This window comes from Drosophila santomea, chromosome 2R (assembly GCF_016746245.2).
Source record: "Drosophila santomea strain STO CAGO 1482 chromosome 2R, Prin_Dsan_1.1, whole genome shotgun sequence".
NCBI classification, from domain to species: Eukaryota; Metazoa; Arthropoda; class Insecta; order Diptera; family Drosophilidae; genus Drosophila; species Drosophila santomea.
Window position 1 is genome coordinate 18979892 of NC_053017.2, and position 15840 is coordinate 18995731.

At 41.6% G+C, this 15840-nt stretch overlaps 1 protein-coding gene across 7 annotated transcripts in view; it reads right to left on the minus strand.

Annotated features, from left to right (window-relative positions):
• The window catches only part of LOC120446786 (bromodomain adjacent to zinc finger domain protein 2B), a 39440-nt gene extending 24022 nt beyond the window's left edge, over window positions 1–15418 (minus strand). For all 7 annotated transcript variants that reach the window (XM_039627934.2, XM_039627936.2, XM_039627932.2 and 4 more), the window contains exon 1: window positions 14946–15418. The gene's annotated coding sequence lies outside the window, so the exon portion shown is untranslated. The remainder of the gene's footprint in view (window positions 1–14945) is intronic.
• Between the last annotated feature and the right edge of the window lie 422 nt (window positions 15419–15840).

Consider the following 15840-nt stretch of genomic DNA (forward strand, 5'->3'; position numbering starts at 1 on the left):
TTGGCGGTTTGTGGGCGTTAGAGTGGGCGTGGCCAAAAGTTTTTTGGCAAATAGATAGAAATTTACAAGACTAATACAAAACTGAAAAAATATCAAAACATTTTTCAAAAGTGTGGGCGTGGCAGCTTGGGGCGGTTTGTGGGCGTTAGAGTGGGCGTGGCCAAAAGTTTTTTGGCAAATAGATAGAAATTTACAAGTCTAATACAAAACTGAAAAAATATCAAAACATTTTTCAAAAGTGTGGGCGTGGCAGCTTTGGGCGGTTTGTGGGCGTTAGAGTGGGCGTGGCCAAAAGTTTTTTGGCAAATAGATAGAAATTTACAACACCAATACAAAAATGAAAAAATATCAAAACATTTTTCAAAAGTGTGGGCGTGGCAGCTTTGGGTGGTTTGTGGGCGTTAGAGTGGGCGTGGCAAAAAGTTTTTTTGCAAATCGATAGAAATTTACAAGACCAATACAAAAATGAAAAAATATTAAAACATTTTTCAAAAATGTGGGCGTGGCAGTTTTGGGCGGTTTGTGGGCGTAAGAGTGGGCGTGGCAACCTGAATCGACAAACTTGCGCTGCGTCTATGTCCCTGGAGTCTGTATACTTAATCTCAACTTTCTAGCTTGTGTACTTCCTGAGATCTCGACGTTCATACGGACAGACGGACAGACGGACAGACGGACAGACGGACAGACGGACAGACGGACAGACGGACATGGTCATATCGACTCGGCTATTGGTCCTGATCAAGAATATATGTACTTTATATGGTCGGAAACGCTTCCTTCTGCCTGTTACATACTTTTCAACGAATCTAGTATACCCTTTTACTCTACGAGTAACGGGTATAATAAAAACTGTAAATTCAAAGCGATCAAAGAGCAGATGCATTTCTCAAAGGGCATTTATACGGGTGCATTTGTGTGGTGTGCGTGTGTGTGCTTAGAAAGTGCATTTGTGGTGGTGAGGGTGCTGGGCAAATGACTAAAATTAAACAAGAAAACAAATTCATCACTGAAATGCCTCAAAAATCCGTTGAAGGGATGATGATGAAGCTGAACAGTGGAGAAAAAGGTACAAACGACATGACGAATTGTAGATACAGATGAACCCAGAACAAGGAAGAGCTGCGGGAGAGGGAGAGGGCGATGAATAGGAGGAGGGGCAGGCGAAGTACGATGCGGATGAAGTTGGGAAGGGAAAGGGGGCAGTGGCAGTGGTAGAGGCAGGGGCAACAACGAGCATGGCCACAATGAAAACCAACGAAATAAATTAAATAATATGAAAAGAAACACGCTGCAGAGACGATGGCGTACACCCAAAAACAAACGAAAGAGGGGGTAGCGTTAAAGAGAGATGGGCGGGGGACGGAAAAGAGGCCAGGAAAGAGGGGAGGAGAAGCTGGACGGGGCACAGAGCAATCAGCGAGGAGCGAAGCGAAACCGACGGCAAAACAACAGACGAAACAAAACTTGACAGATGGACAAGCGGGCGGAACGGGTGCAAAGGGGACCGAATGGGAGGGGGGCGGGGTACAGACAGAAATCCAACTAAATATCGAAATCACAAATCCGCAACAGCACGAAAAAAGACCATAAAGATGGTTAAACTGCGTCAAGCCGAAAGTGTTATACACTAAAATACATGAAAGACTTGAGTGTCAGATTTTATATTTTTCGATTTCAATATCTTGAGTTGATCAACATATTTTCTATTTCGGGATTTTAATTTACAATTAGCTCTTATGGGACTTTGAATTTAAATGCATTTTAATTCTTAAAACTTCATTAGATAGATATAGTCAAAGAACCGCATTTCGATATTGACTTTAAAACTGAAATCAACGAAATTAAAGCACTTTCTTATAAAGGGTATGCGAAAAAGACGCGTCCAAACACAGCGCAAGATTTTATTTTAGAAACGAATGGGATTCAGACAGTGGACAGTGGAGAGGAATGGCCGAGAGCTAAAACAACAAAAATAATAATAACAGCAACAACGAATGGAGGCCTGACCGCGCTGCGACGCCGGCAGAGGCAGAAGCAGAGGCAGCGACGCCGGTAAGTTGGCCAAAACGCAGAAACAATTCACTACGGGTGAAATACACAGGAATTTCAGCCGACTTCGGCTCGCCTGCGCGTGGTTAGGCTTTAAAAAACCGTCTTAATTGGTTTTCGCCACCAAAGGGTTAAGCATTAATATGTCGAGATGATCCGGAAAGATGCTTCCACTTCCATAACGAATAGATGACTTCACAGTCGTATCTGCAGCTCACTCATTCGCTCATTGAGCCCACGCAATACATGTTTATCGTCAATTCCTCAATGATTTCACAGTGGAACTTCCCTACAACACTTGGATAGATTGAGCATTATTCATTTTAATTTATTAATAAGATAAAAAACAAGTGTTGATTTAAAATTGCAAGCCAATACATTTAACATTTTTCCAAATATTAAACCATTGGTTTGAGTACATTCCAGAAATTCATATAGCGGCTTTATCTTTAAGCGAGGAAACATTTCAACTTAACGACACAATTACAAGAACTTTAAAATATGGACCACCAGCACTTTAAGTCTTGGGCACGCTTAACCCACCGTTATTTCATTTTTTTTCACTTTTAATATCATATTTATATTGAACTTAGCCAAGTTGCTCTGTATTTCAGTTTTAATCCGTTAAGGTCTCGATTTTGCGGCATTTTTCAGTTCGAGTTCAGTTCGTTTCGTTTGTCAAGTTGAGTCGGCAGAATATGAAACAGAACCAGAAAACAAGAACAAAGTAACAAGCGAGTCATGCACACACACACACACACACACATATGCATGTTTGGGGAAGCTGGGGAGGGGGGCAGGATAGGCAGCTCCAAAGTAGCGCAAAAGCAGCAGCAACAACAACAAAGCCAAGCCGAGACATAAAATAAATGAGCGCCGCCGCACAAACATGTCTCCAATGTTCACCCGTTGCTGTTGTTTTTGTTGTTGCAATTGTTATTGTTGTTGCTTTCTGCTGTGACTGGCCGTTACGTATTCCCCGTCTCCCTCTCCCTTTCGCTCACACTGGCCCACTCCATCACCCCCTCTCACTCGCTCTCGCACTCGCGCTCCCTCTCATTCCATTTCCATCCGTGTGCTTCAATTTCGTTTCCCAAGCGTCGTCGTTGTTTTTGCCTCTTGCTCTGCCTGCTGCCTGCTGCTTGCTGCCTCTCCACTCCTCTCCACACACCCTCTCTCACTCACTCGCTCTTTGTAATTATTGATACATAAAAATACAACAAAAGCAAGTTGAAATGCCGGACTGCAATTGTGGTCATAATAAATCTTATTGCACGCTGCTCAAAAAGATTGCATTGAAAACTACAAATATCGTGAGAAATCTTTGAACGACACTGCAAATTGCACATTTTCTACGTTTAACTATAAGATTGTTATTAATCAGTTTCGTTAAGTAGTCATAGGGTCAATATCCGCAAAGAAACAAAATACACAGGGTTTCCCTTAAACACCTGGCAATTTAACTTAAAAATTGTCTTTAATAATCTTTTTTTTTGTGGAATTGGTGAGCGAAGATGGAAACTTATCATACATCTGATTAAATGGCATTATCATTTTATTAAAGTCCAAACAGTTTACATATGTCTATTCCCGAACCAATCAATCAGTACAAAGTGCATCTTAATTAAAAGTAAGACCTCCCCATAATCTTGAAAGTTTAACCATCTAACTAAAAAACCCACTTTGTTAATATTTACCAAAAGTATTAGTTTCTACTAAGTACACACATTCAAACAACTGAAGGTATGTTTTTTGCTGTCTGAGTTGTTGTAATTAAAATGCTTATAATCAGATATTGTTCTTCTAATAACTCAGCCTTGCTTATATCAATCCTTTTCTTTCCCAACATTTTACGTAGCATCACCGGCCTAACTCTATAAATGCTTTAGGAACAGCTCAGGTTTTAAAGTATGTTTATCTTACGAATACCTCTTTAGTTAGGCTATCAGTTTCAATCACAATACCGCACCTTTTTGATCAATTTTGGAGCGAAATAAAAATAATCCAACAAGCTGACTTCTTTTCTTAATCCTTTTTTTTGCCGTCTCCTTTGGCGGCTGTACGGAAAGAAGAGCGTGGAGAATAAGGTGGCGGAATGGACAAAAGAAAATGCGCGCTCGCACACACACACACATGCACTGCCACGGTTGGCTGCGTTTATAGAAGAAGAAGCAGCGGAGGAGGAAGAGAAGAAGCAGCAGAACTTGGCCCAAACGGATTTCGTTTTAGCTTTGTGTATATGTATCTGTCGCACTTCCTTTGCTGTTTTGGTGGCTTTTTTAATACATTTTTCATTTGTTATGTTTGTTATTGGTTACTTTTATACATTTGCTATCTTACTTTGGCACAATCACAAATTTGGGCACGTTCACTTTCCTAATTATTTCGCACCGACATCACATTCATATTTTCATATCTTTCATACTTTTCTAAGCATTTGTTTTAGATTTATTATCTTTCGCTTAGGATTTCACTTGCGCGACCGACGAGTTTCCGAACCAAACTAACACCATCAACATTCAACATCAAACATTCAACATCGGCGGCAGCGACTGCGAAGCCAGCTGCGACGGCGGCAGCGCTGCGGAGACAACCGCGTTGTTGCTGTTGTTGTTTGCTGATTGGGAGAGGGAGAAAATGTGTGGTTGAGAGCGGTGCGGGTGCGGATGGCGGGGGGGAGAGAGTCGCCGCAGAGAGCAACGGGCGACGACTGCGATTATATGAGAAAATTTATTCAACATTTAACGAACGTGCCCACAGGGCATGGGTAAAGGGGGACGGGGAGGATAATGGACGGGGGAGAGTGAGTGAGTGGGAGAGAGGGAAGGGAAGCAAGGAGCGAGCGGAGAAGGAGAAGGAGCGGGTGTAGTCAGGTGAAGGTGTCGTTGTTAGGGGCCAAAGTGGAAGGGAGAGGGCAACAACTGAATTTGGAGAAAGATGGAGAGCGTTTGTATGATTTAAATTTCTTTATTTCATTTTCCTTCGCCTTTAATTTTCAGTGCCGTAACTTGTGCTGCTCTTGCGGGCGGGCTTCGTCCATTCGAGTGCTGGCAATTAAAATTGCTATAAGAACTAAAGCAGATGACACTGCTTCCTTGACGACTTACAAGTGTGTGCGTGTTTGTTAGGGTGGGTCAATTAAAATTGTCGAAGAACCACGCTAGGCGTTTGAATATTAAGCAAAACATATGAACATCTTCCCAAAGATACGAAAAATAAATCGTAATTATTTAATGGTTTTTGAGCCATACATTGGTCAAGTAAATTCAGATGATAAATCTGAATTTCACGCGCTTTTTTAAAGATAGACTAGTTCCTCAAACTGTCAGAGATTAAAAGCTTATTAGTTAAACAATAGTGAAGGATTATCGAACTATTGTAGATTAAATGATTGTTTTAAACTATTTTTTAATCCCAGCTTACTTCTGAAAATGAAACAAGAATCAGAGTCACCCTGATGTAAAGGAAACAAGTGAGAAATTAAGCAATGCATGATGCCAAAAGAAGGCGTGAGGGGGGCGAGTTGGAGAGGGGTAACAGGAAACGGCAAAATGGAAGTGAGCAAGCGAATTTCGCCATGCGTGCTTGTGTGGGTGAATAGTCTGGAGTTGCACATACATAGTTGTGTATGTGTGAACTCAATGAAAAGGTGTCTCCTTCTTGTTGTCCTGTTAATGTTGACTTTGTTGTTGCAGCCGAAACTTTGCGGCGTTAGTTCGTGTTGGTTGTAGTTGTTGTTTATACAAATATGTAGCTGTTGCGGAAGCAGCAATGCAAATTGTTAAATAATGTCAAGTGAAATTGCGTTTTTGTAAGCGGAAAGTGTGTTTTCTGGGGGAGCGTAGGGGGGCAATGTTGGAAAATTGCAGACACACGCATGTGTACTCCATGCAATCGCATCATCTAACCCCGCCCCTACTCTCATTCGCGCTCATTCACAGGCGTAGGTGCTAAAAATGCTATTAGAGCGTGATTAAAACGGCAAGAACTACTGTAGTCGACAACTAAATACCTTGCATTCGATTTGAGGAAACTATTGCATACCTTCTGGCGTACGCTCATGAAGATTGCTACAAGATAAATCGAAATTGTACAGATACCCATATGATAATGCCAATCTTTTTTTTTATCTAGCTTTAAAGTTTTAAATACCTTTCTAATTTCGCAGATTAAAGTAGATTTTCAAGAAATATTTATACATTTTACAATATACAATACTTTACAAAATTGTAACAAAATTATACGTTGTGGGAATAAACCCACTTTCCATGGAAATTCCCGCATGCTCAAGTAAAAGCATTACAAAACCATAATTATTTAACTAATGTAATATATGCTATAGAGTGGTCTACCCCCTCCCCCGAGACATAATCGATTTACCAAGCGTCATCAATAATATTGCACATTTTTCGCAATGTTTTCAAGCCAAAGTTGTGGGACCTGCGAGCCGGAGTGAAATGCAAAAGGGCAGCGACAAGAAGGACGTGCACAGTGCCAAAGGTGGAGAGGCTAAGGAGGGGGTGGAGGGGCGGCAGGGGCAGGGGGAGCAACCAGAAAGAGGTGCTCGGGGAGCAGGAGGAGGAGGAGGAGCAGCAGGAGGAACAGCAGGCGGATAAAGAGAAGCTGGAGAAGGTGCATGAAGCGGCGACGTGGCGGCAGCAGACAAAAGCAAAGGCTGATGCTGTCGAACGCAGCTTGATAAAAGGGGGGAGCGGGGTCAAGGAGCGGGATGGAGGGGCTGTGAGGCAGAAACTTGCTGCAGCAGCAACAAGGAGGAAAGAGAGACAAGAGGCGGCGAAGAGCGTGTGCCAACTACAACAACCAGGATTACAATTCAAACTTGCTCGTCAGCCTGGCTGGCTGCCATAGCCGTGGGCCAGGAGAGGGTGCCACAGGGGGGTGCTGATGGCAGGGGCGACAGCGGAATAAAGGAAATGACAGAGGGAGCAGGACGGGGCGATTGAGGGGAAGGAGCGCGGGAAGCAGCGAGGCGCAAGCAGGGATGTCGTGCAGAGAAAAACGCCAGAGTCAGAGGCAACAACACACAGGCCAAGTTTTTGAAATCCCCCTTACGACTTTTTACCCCCATCCCACCGCACACTCAGCTAACCCCCCTTAACCCCCCTCCCCCCTTGGCCACATCCATGTCCAACAGCGAAGCTGCAGTTTGCAAAAGAATACACACACACGTGCATAAAAAATGTGCGGAAGAAAAAATGTTTAAGCACACGCGTGTGTGTGTGCGGAAAAGAGAGGGTAACAACGCAGCCAGAAAGAGCAAGAAGTAGAGCATTTTTGAGAAGAGGAAGCAGGAGGAAAAGGAACTGCGGCCAGTGGAAAATACAGTAGATACTCTATAACTAACACTGCTCATTCAATTGAAATACAATAAAGTTGAAATGAGAAAATGTTACAAACAGAAAATTATTTAAACACTACAATCTATAATTTAATACACAGAAAGTCTAAATAAATGAAGCAATCATAAATGGTTGTGTTTTGCTAAATCGAGTGCGTGCTGTAGACAAAATGAGCGCCAAGGGGCCCAAAAGCAAAGCCAACAACGTTTCAGCTTTTTGTTAATTTTCATCAGCAGAACCACAAATGAGTGGGGCCAAAAAGGGGGTCCACATAGGCAGAAAAGGCAGAAACGGCACAAAAAGGACACCACGAAGTTCCTCAAAGTCAGCTTAATTGGCACGGCACAGCTTTTTGCGGCTGATTGTGATTGTGTGTCCCCACTGTCTTCATACTTTTTATTCGAGGCTTCGGACAGGACAGTCAGAAGTAGAAGCAAGGCACGATTCACTGTGATTAGTTGGGCTCTATTGTAGGGCTGCCAAAGGAACTACCAAACGGTCAGCAAAGTTTAAAGTCGTACTTTAATTTTATCATAAGTCAATTCACCAGTCAGAAGCCTTTTGCCAGTCAGCTTCCTTCACGTCAATAAGTAAACATCTTTGGCAGCATTTGTATGCGCACTTGAATGCCTACAAGGATATTCATTCCGCAAACATAAGGTGTCATTTGGATTACATCACTTTCCGTATCGATTTAAATGCTTCAACACTTAGGGTTTTAAGCCCGTATTTTCATAAACAAATTGAATTTATTTAAATTGATTTGAATTCAGTGGCCGAACACTTTTAGTCAAAGCTGTACAGCGTGACAATTTAGATTTAATTAAATGGGCTTAGTTTGCTTTTGATTTTCAAGCTGCTTAAATCACACAATAAATGATTCAGAAATTTTCAATCAAATAAACAAAAAGACATGTGTTTTCCAGCGACTCAAGTTGTGACCTGGGAAATTCTTTTGGGCTATGCAATTTACAAGCAAATAGAATGCCGAACGAATAATCTTATTTCCTAATTAGCAGAGCGAACAATTTGGATGTGACTGCACATTTTATTGATGATTTATCTTTATATGAGTGTGGAAAGTATCTCAAGTAAATCTAATGAGCAGTGGCGGGGTGCCACGCCCACGCATCTAGCAGATACATAGATACATTATGCGGATGCAAGAGCAGCGTCGGCGACAGCTCATCCAAAGTTGAGCCATGCAAATTACAACAATTTCCCATACGCCGCACAGAAATAGATACAGAATGTGTATCCGCATCTGCAGCTGTACCAGCAAAATGTATCTGCATCTGCAAATGTATCTGCATCTGTATCTGTAAATGTGGCCGCTTGGCACGCAGCAAACTGTCTAATGTATCTCGCAGATGCATGGATGGCGAGCTGGCGATGGTGACAGCCTCGCCAGCGTCGCCAGCGTCTTCCCAGCATCTCGGCATCCTCCTCAGCATTTGTATAATTTGCACAATGGCACAGGGAAACTGCTCGCTGCGCAGATACAGATACAACAGTTGCAGATACTTGCAACACTCGCACACGGAGCAGCACATGAGTTTCGGAGCACAAAAGCGAAATGGCAAAGTTTTCGCTGCAGAAATTTCGGTGGAGCAGATGGAGCGGGGCAAGGGCGTTGGAGGCGTGGGAGGCGGCTCTTAGCAGGAAGAAGCAGAACGAGAGCCGAGTCTGAGCTCGCGTTTCATGCAAACAGAGATGCCTCGCATGACATTGGTCAACACGGCACTGTTTTCCTATTAAGTATCTTTATCAATACAGCTATGCACCGTGCTAAATATTATAATATTACTAGGAATTAAAGTTAAATCAACTTCTGCACATGCACAAGTAATGCTTAAACACCTTGATTACCTGCAACAAATAAAAAGAAAACATTTTCATTCCTAGAGCTAAAATTTGATAGATAGACAATTAGTGTCTTCTAAATTGGTATAACCATGTTGCCTAGTGCTTTTGTATAAAGAAAATAGCCAGAAACATGGACACATATGCCACCTAGTGAGCATATAATTACAACATTGGTTAAAGGCCGCCGCCCGGCGAGAATATCCTCCTGACTTTCCTGCTCCAATTGCTCCCTCGCCCGTCCCCATTTTCTCGCCCCCTTTTCATCCGCGTCCTTGTCATTTTCCCAATCTCCATTCGAGGGCCACGAAAATGCCGCCACTTGCGCTCCCTTTCCAGAAATAAGCAGGATTCAATAGACGACGAAACCGAGGACATGAGCGAAGCGAAGCTTCAGCTTTGGCCATACCTTTTGCCCACCCATAGATACACACGCACACAAAGACGCCTGCCGTGCACACAGCTACACACATGTGTAGTGCAACATACATAGATACGTACAAATATATATCCACATAATGAAGTAGAGCACAAATGCCTTTGGGGTGACTGGATGATGGGCCAAACCCAAAGCCAAACAGTTGCCCACTCGAGACCCCGAACCCCGTCCTTTAGCCAGCCACCCCCCGCCTTCTATATGCTCTTTATCCAGGATCTCCTTTGCAGGCAATCGCCCAACATGCAACAACAACAACAACAACAACAGCCACAGCACGGGGCTAAAGTTCACATGGAACTTCCGAACCGAAAGCAAACCGACAAAAGGAATAAGTAGAGATGATGGTGGTGCGGCGTACGCGAAACCGAAAGCTGCAAAATAACTGGATTATCCAGCAGCAGCAACATGGATTTCTGGAAAAATTATAACCATTATCACGTACAATTATAAAGCCAACACCCTAACATTCATCAAAAACTAAAAACTGAATGAAAGTTACATTATCATTCAAATGTTTCATATTTGTCCAAGGGTAACTCTACTTTAAATAGAGGAATTTACCATCAAATCTTCTGGGCGATGTTAAAGCGAATATCTAGGTATATTTCTGCTATAACTATTCCAGCAATCAGTAAGCAATTATGCAGATAAAATGCCTTCAGATCAGATAGCTTACGTTTAGTTAGTAGTTGTTTTAAATACCGCCTAACAATTGCCATTTATGCATAGCACTTATCTACACAACCAGCAGCATTTCCCACCATTTCAGAAATCGGCATTCAAAGTGCCCAAAATATATGCTTCAACCGCCGATAAGCGATTCAATTAAAAACCGAACCGAACTGATGAAAAATATATGCACATATATTTCGTAATACGAATTGGGCTCCACAAATGAACGGAATCAAGCAGAAATAAGAGAATTTCCGACCACAAGAAAAATCGCAATGAAAATTGGCGAACATTGTGTGCGAGCGAGATAGCGATAGCAGCGGCAAATGAGTGGACAATGGAAAAGCACGAATGGCTGGAAAAGCGGGCCTGAAAATATATACATAGGTAGCTCACTCATCTTTATTATTTCAATTTTGGATAGTGTTGACCCGCCCAATTGCCCCCGCTCCCGTCCCTGCCCCTCCCCCTACCTCCATAAATTCAATTACTGCCAATATTTTGCAAACGTGCAAAGCAATTGCAATGAAAACACAAACGAAGCCAGCACACAGTAGTAAATTCAATTTTGTGTGATCCATCGATGTTTCCCCAGAGAATCGGAAAGAGACAGAGGTATAGAGTTAATACCCCCCTTTTCACCCCTCTGATTTCGGGCGAGCGATTTTTTACTTCACCCCCTTTAGATGCCACTTTGAATTGTGTTTACAGTCGGGGAAAAGCGAGAGACCCCAAAATTCCAGCAGCAAAACAAATAAAATGTGTGTGCATTTCAAAATGCAATTGTTCATCAGCCCAAAAAAAAACCCCCTCTCTGCCTCCCCAAAAATCAACGGACAAAATGTAAAGCCCTTTCCAGATATTTGTTTTCCACTGCTTTGCGTTCGATGGGTATAATCACTATGGTCTCAAACTGAGTGATTCAACCTAATTAAAGGAATAACGTTTACACAATACTCTTTAATGCTTCATCTTTTTGTATGGAGTATCTTAATCTTAAGTATTCAATTCAGCTTTTTTTTAACACTAAGGTCTTAAACTAATAAGTTCAAGCTTGTCAAAGGAAGAACATTTATAAAATACTCTCTTATATCTTAGCTTTTAGTGTTAAGTTAATCAATAGAATGGCAAGCATAAATCTAAGTTTCCAACTCGGCTTATCTTATTTTTTGCGAAAGGGTATATACGTTTCTCCGCTTTCAAGCAGGCATATCAAATATATGCGCCTATGTACATATGTATAACCCACCTAAAATATTTGTTGCGTAAGCCCATGCTGATTTTTTGCGAGCAACTACGGTTTGCTGTGTAGGTTTTTGTGTGTTTTTGGAATACGAATTTCAGGAAGCTCTCCTCCCGAAGTCCTTTCGTTTATCTCTGGCATTTAAACAGAGTGACTGTGTGGCTGCTGTTGGCTCCTCCCTTTGGCCCTCTTCTCCAATTTCTTTCCTCCTCACCTCTTCTCACCTTTCGCTTCGAATCCTGTTTGATTTTGGCCAGCACCACATTCCCCATTGCCTTGCCATCGAAAAAACTCAAGGTGCAACCAGAAATCTGTTGACTGCACCGGAAAAAGTATATAAGTATGTTGATTAAAAATGTTTATTTTGTTTATCCTACAAATTTGTTATATTACATTAAAATAAAGGTCAGTCACATAATTATTCCACGCATTTTTCTTTGTTTTAAGTTTTGCCCTAACTAAGTAAAACGGAGTATTTTTTCCAGTGTGCAACTTTTGGTTTTGAAACAATTGCCCATGCAAACCTTCTCCCTGTCTCTCTCCCTCTTTCCCCCTCTTTGTTGCTATGCGAAAGGAGAGATGGCAGAGCTGGTGCAGGAGGAAGAGGGAAGAATGAGAGGTCGCAGCATTTGTCGCCATTTATTTACACGATTAGAAATCGATTTTGTGCGTTCTCATATAGAATTCCATATGAAATGACAGCCGAAACGAACAAATATACAAACATACATACAGAAAAAAGGGGGGTTATGGGTGCGAGGGGCACTGGGGGGTGGGGTGACATGTAAGGTCCCTCCTGTATGTGCCGTTATAATGATTTATGTTAAGCTTATTGCTCACCCACACACACACACAAACAGAGAAGTCGAGGGTGTGTGCGAAAGAGATGGAACCAAATCAAAATCGATTTGCGGGCCGAGTAAAAGCAGAGCGATGAAGAAGAAGAAGCAACAGCAGCAGCCGGAATCAGCTAACAGTGGCGACATCTGGCGTCGGGCACCTCTTTTAATTTTTTGGCTAAAAAGGAAATCGGAAATGCAAAGAGGAAATTGGAACCAAACAAATAAAGAAGACTTAAACAAACACAGTTAACGTTTTGATTAGCTTAGTCAATTGATTTGCTAGAACGACTGAGGCAAACGAAACATTTGTATTAATAGTAAGTAAAGCATATATTTTTAAACGACCGCACATATCAGTTGTTTAATAAGCTGTCAGTATAGAAGGGAACAATCTGATAAAATGCGGCTAAAGTTTCTTTGTGTATATTTTTTGTTATTCCAAGCCAGTTTATTTCCTTTTAATGTGTGGCAATTATTCAAGTTTATACTGGCATACATTTTTATTTGGTATGTTTGCTGTATTGCTTAAATTCCCATTATAAAAATAACTTTAGATGTGCTCGTAGCATATTGCTATATTTGAAATAAAGACAATAAAAGAAGCGGCATGTGTTTATAAAACAAACACGGCCAAGAAGTGGAAAGAGGCAAAAGAGCAGCCGAACTAAATTGATTAACAACTAAAAGTTCAACGCCGGCAATTAACATGCGAAGGGGAAACGGCGAAATATGCCAAGAAAGGTAAGGAACAGCAGTAATTGGGGGAGGAGGTGAAAAATTCACTCAAAAGAAGGTAGGGCGGAGCAGAAGGGCCGGGGGAAAAGTGTACAAAACAAAATTCAAAGCCCAATCCACTTGCAGTCTTGTTTTTTTTCTCCTTATTTTTCCTCTATGTTGTGTACCCGTATTTCTGACAAACGTATGTATGCACGTGTGTGTGCGTTTGTGTGTGTTTGTGTGCTCGCGAACTCTAGAACGAAACTAGCCTGAAAGCCCCTCCCCCTCCTGCTACCCCTTCCCACAACCGCTTTACAATTTATATACAACTCCAAGAGCAAAAGCAAAAGCCATTCGTGCGCAAATCTCAAATAAAAGCGCGCAGAACCAGCAACAACAAATAATAGCAGCAGCAGCAACAACAACAGCGAGCGACGCCGACTTCTCTGCCGCTGATATATTGTATTTGTGTGAGCCCAACTGACACACACACACGCACAAAACATGCGGACAGGGCGGGCTAAAAAAAAATAAAAATTAAACTACAATATGAGCGCAAAAAGAAAAATAAAAGAAAAAATTGAAGCAGAGGTATCGGTTTTGAGAGGTGAGTTGACTCCTCGAGGTGTCTTTGCCTCTGCCGCCGTCGCTGTCGCAGTCGCTGCCCCCTGCATGTGTCACTGTATTCGTGCGGGTACAGTGGAGCTTGGCTACTTCAAATTACTTGTATTTAATTTATGACTATATGATTATTCTTGAAAATGTAATAGCTCGTGAAAATGAAAGGCTCTAATTTCCCAAATTAGTTATTTTTATTTCCACTCATTTTTGTATTTAGGGGGTTAATCATCAATTGTTGTAATTTCATCAATATGTCAACTGGATCTTTAGCACTAATTGCTTAATTCACTTAATGTATTAGTTTAATTTAAAGTGAATATTGAATAAATAAATCTGTGTCCAAAACCATTACACGCATAATTTTTAAAATAAAAATAAGCTTAAAAGATAATTTCTTTAGTAATTATGATTGAAATAACTCCGGTAACATTGTAAAAACACGTTTAAACTAAACTTAAACTTAACAAGTTTAGTGGAACTATAATCATTTTCTTTTTTAAAATTTTAAATTTTTGTAGTGGAAAAGTGTTGAGTATATTAGTAAATTGTCAGTAAAGAGAAATAAATTAATTCGAACTATTCATGTTTATTCCCCCAAACAAGGTCCCACTGTACGTTGTATTTGCTCTGGCCAGCAGAGTATGCTCGCATGCGTGTGTGTGTGTGTGCGTGTGTTTGTTGGCCGCGTCGTGTGCCACTGCTTGTGGCAATTTCCAGAGTTCGCCGTTCGCCGCCTTCCATTGCTCACTGTCACCGCCGAAGTCAAGCCGAAATACAGCAAGAACAAGAACAAGAACAAGAGCAAAAACAACAACAAAGGCAGCAGCAGCAACAACAAAGCAGGGGCAGCAAAAGCATGTGGAACGAAATGAAATGGAATGAAGGACTGAAATCGGCGACGCTACTTCTTTCGCTTCTTCCTCTTCTTTATCCGCTTCGGTTTTTCTGCCTATTTTATTTGTTTGCGGTTGATAGGGGAAGGGGAGTGGGGGAGGGCTGATAAAAGGGGGTGGGGTTGTCGTATTGAACTCAACGGGGAAACATTTAGGGGTGAAATACGTATAATTTTTCATCAGTGAACTTTATACACCTTTTATTACATATAACTGTGTTTGATTTAGCTATAAATTTCAGCTCACCTTTTTTGTTTGTTTTAACTGCTTATCGCTGATTGACTTCTCGTCTTTTTCGCTGCCCATTCATTTGTCACCCACTCACACAAGCACAAACACACTTAATTTTTAGCAATTTCACGAACTTCTTTGCTCTTGATATTTCTTCCTTCTTTTTTTGCACACCCACACAAACGCAATAATTTTCGCCGCGGGCGTTTTTCCCTTTTATTATCCGCCTTTTCCTTGGCGATGATTTTCACACGAGTGTCACTGTTCCACCCGCACACGCGCAAATTTCCAGCAAATCGCGAGGTTTGCAAGTTCACTTCGACTTTCTATATTATTTATTAAACATCAAAATTAATTAATTAATTAAATATGTATGTGCGCGCCACTTAAAAATCAATCATTATTGTTGTTTAATTTACTCGCAGATGGATTAGATTTAAATTAAGTTCGTATTCTTTTATCTTTTCGACGTCCGAACGCTTCGATAGAGAAACCGATACTCTTTTATGAATTCGCTCTCTTCGATTTACGCTGCCTGCAGTTCTGCCGCTGCACGAGTGTGAGTGCATGTTAGTCGCTGGCAGAGCTATGTTAACTAACAGCGATGAGAGTGAGGCGGCGAAACAAGTGGAAATGAAACAAAATCTTGCCGTGTAGTTGTGGGCACAAACAAACACACACACTTGCGCACGCTTCTGTCTATTAATCATTTAATAGTCATCCAAATTATTAGGAATTCTGCGCTTGTTTGCTCAAAACCTTTAACCACATTTCGATTGGCCTGATATTGACAGAGTACTTAGAGTAAGCTAATTGCCTTATGTTGAAAGTACAGTTTGCAGACTATCTTACCACCTGCTCACACACACGCACACGTTCTTGAACATGCACACACACACTCACGCTTTTG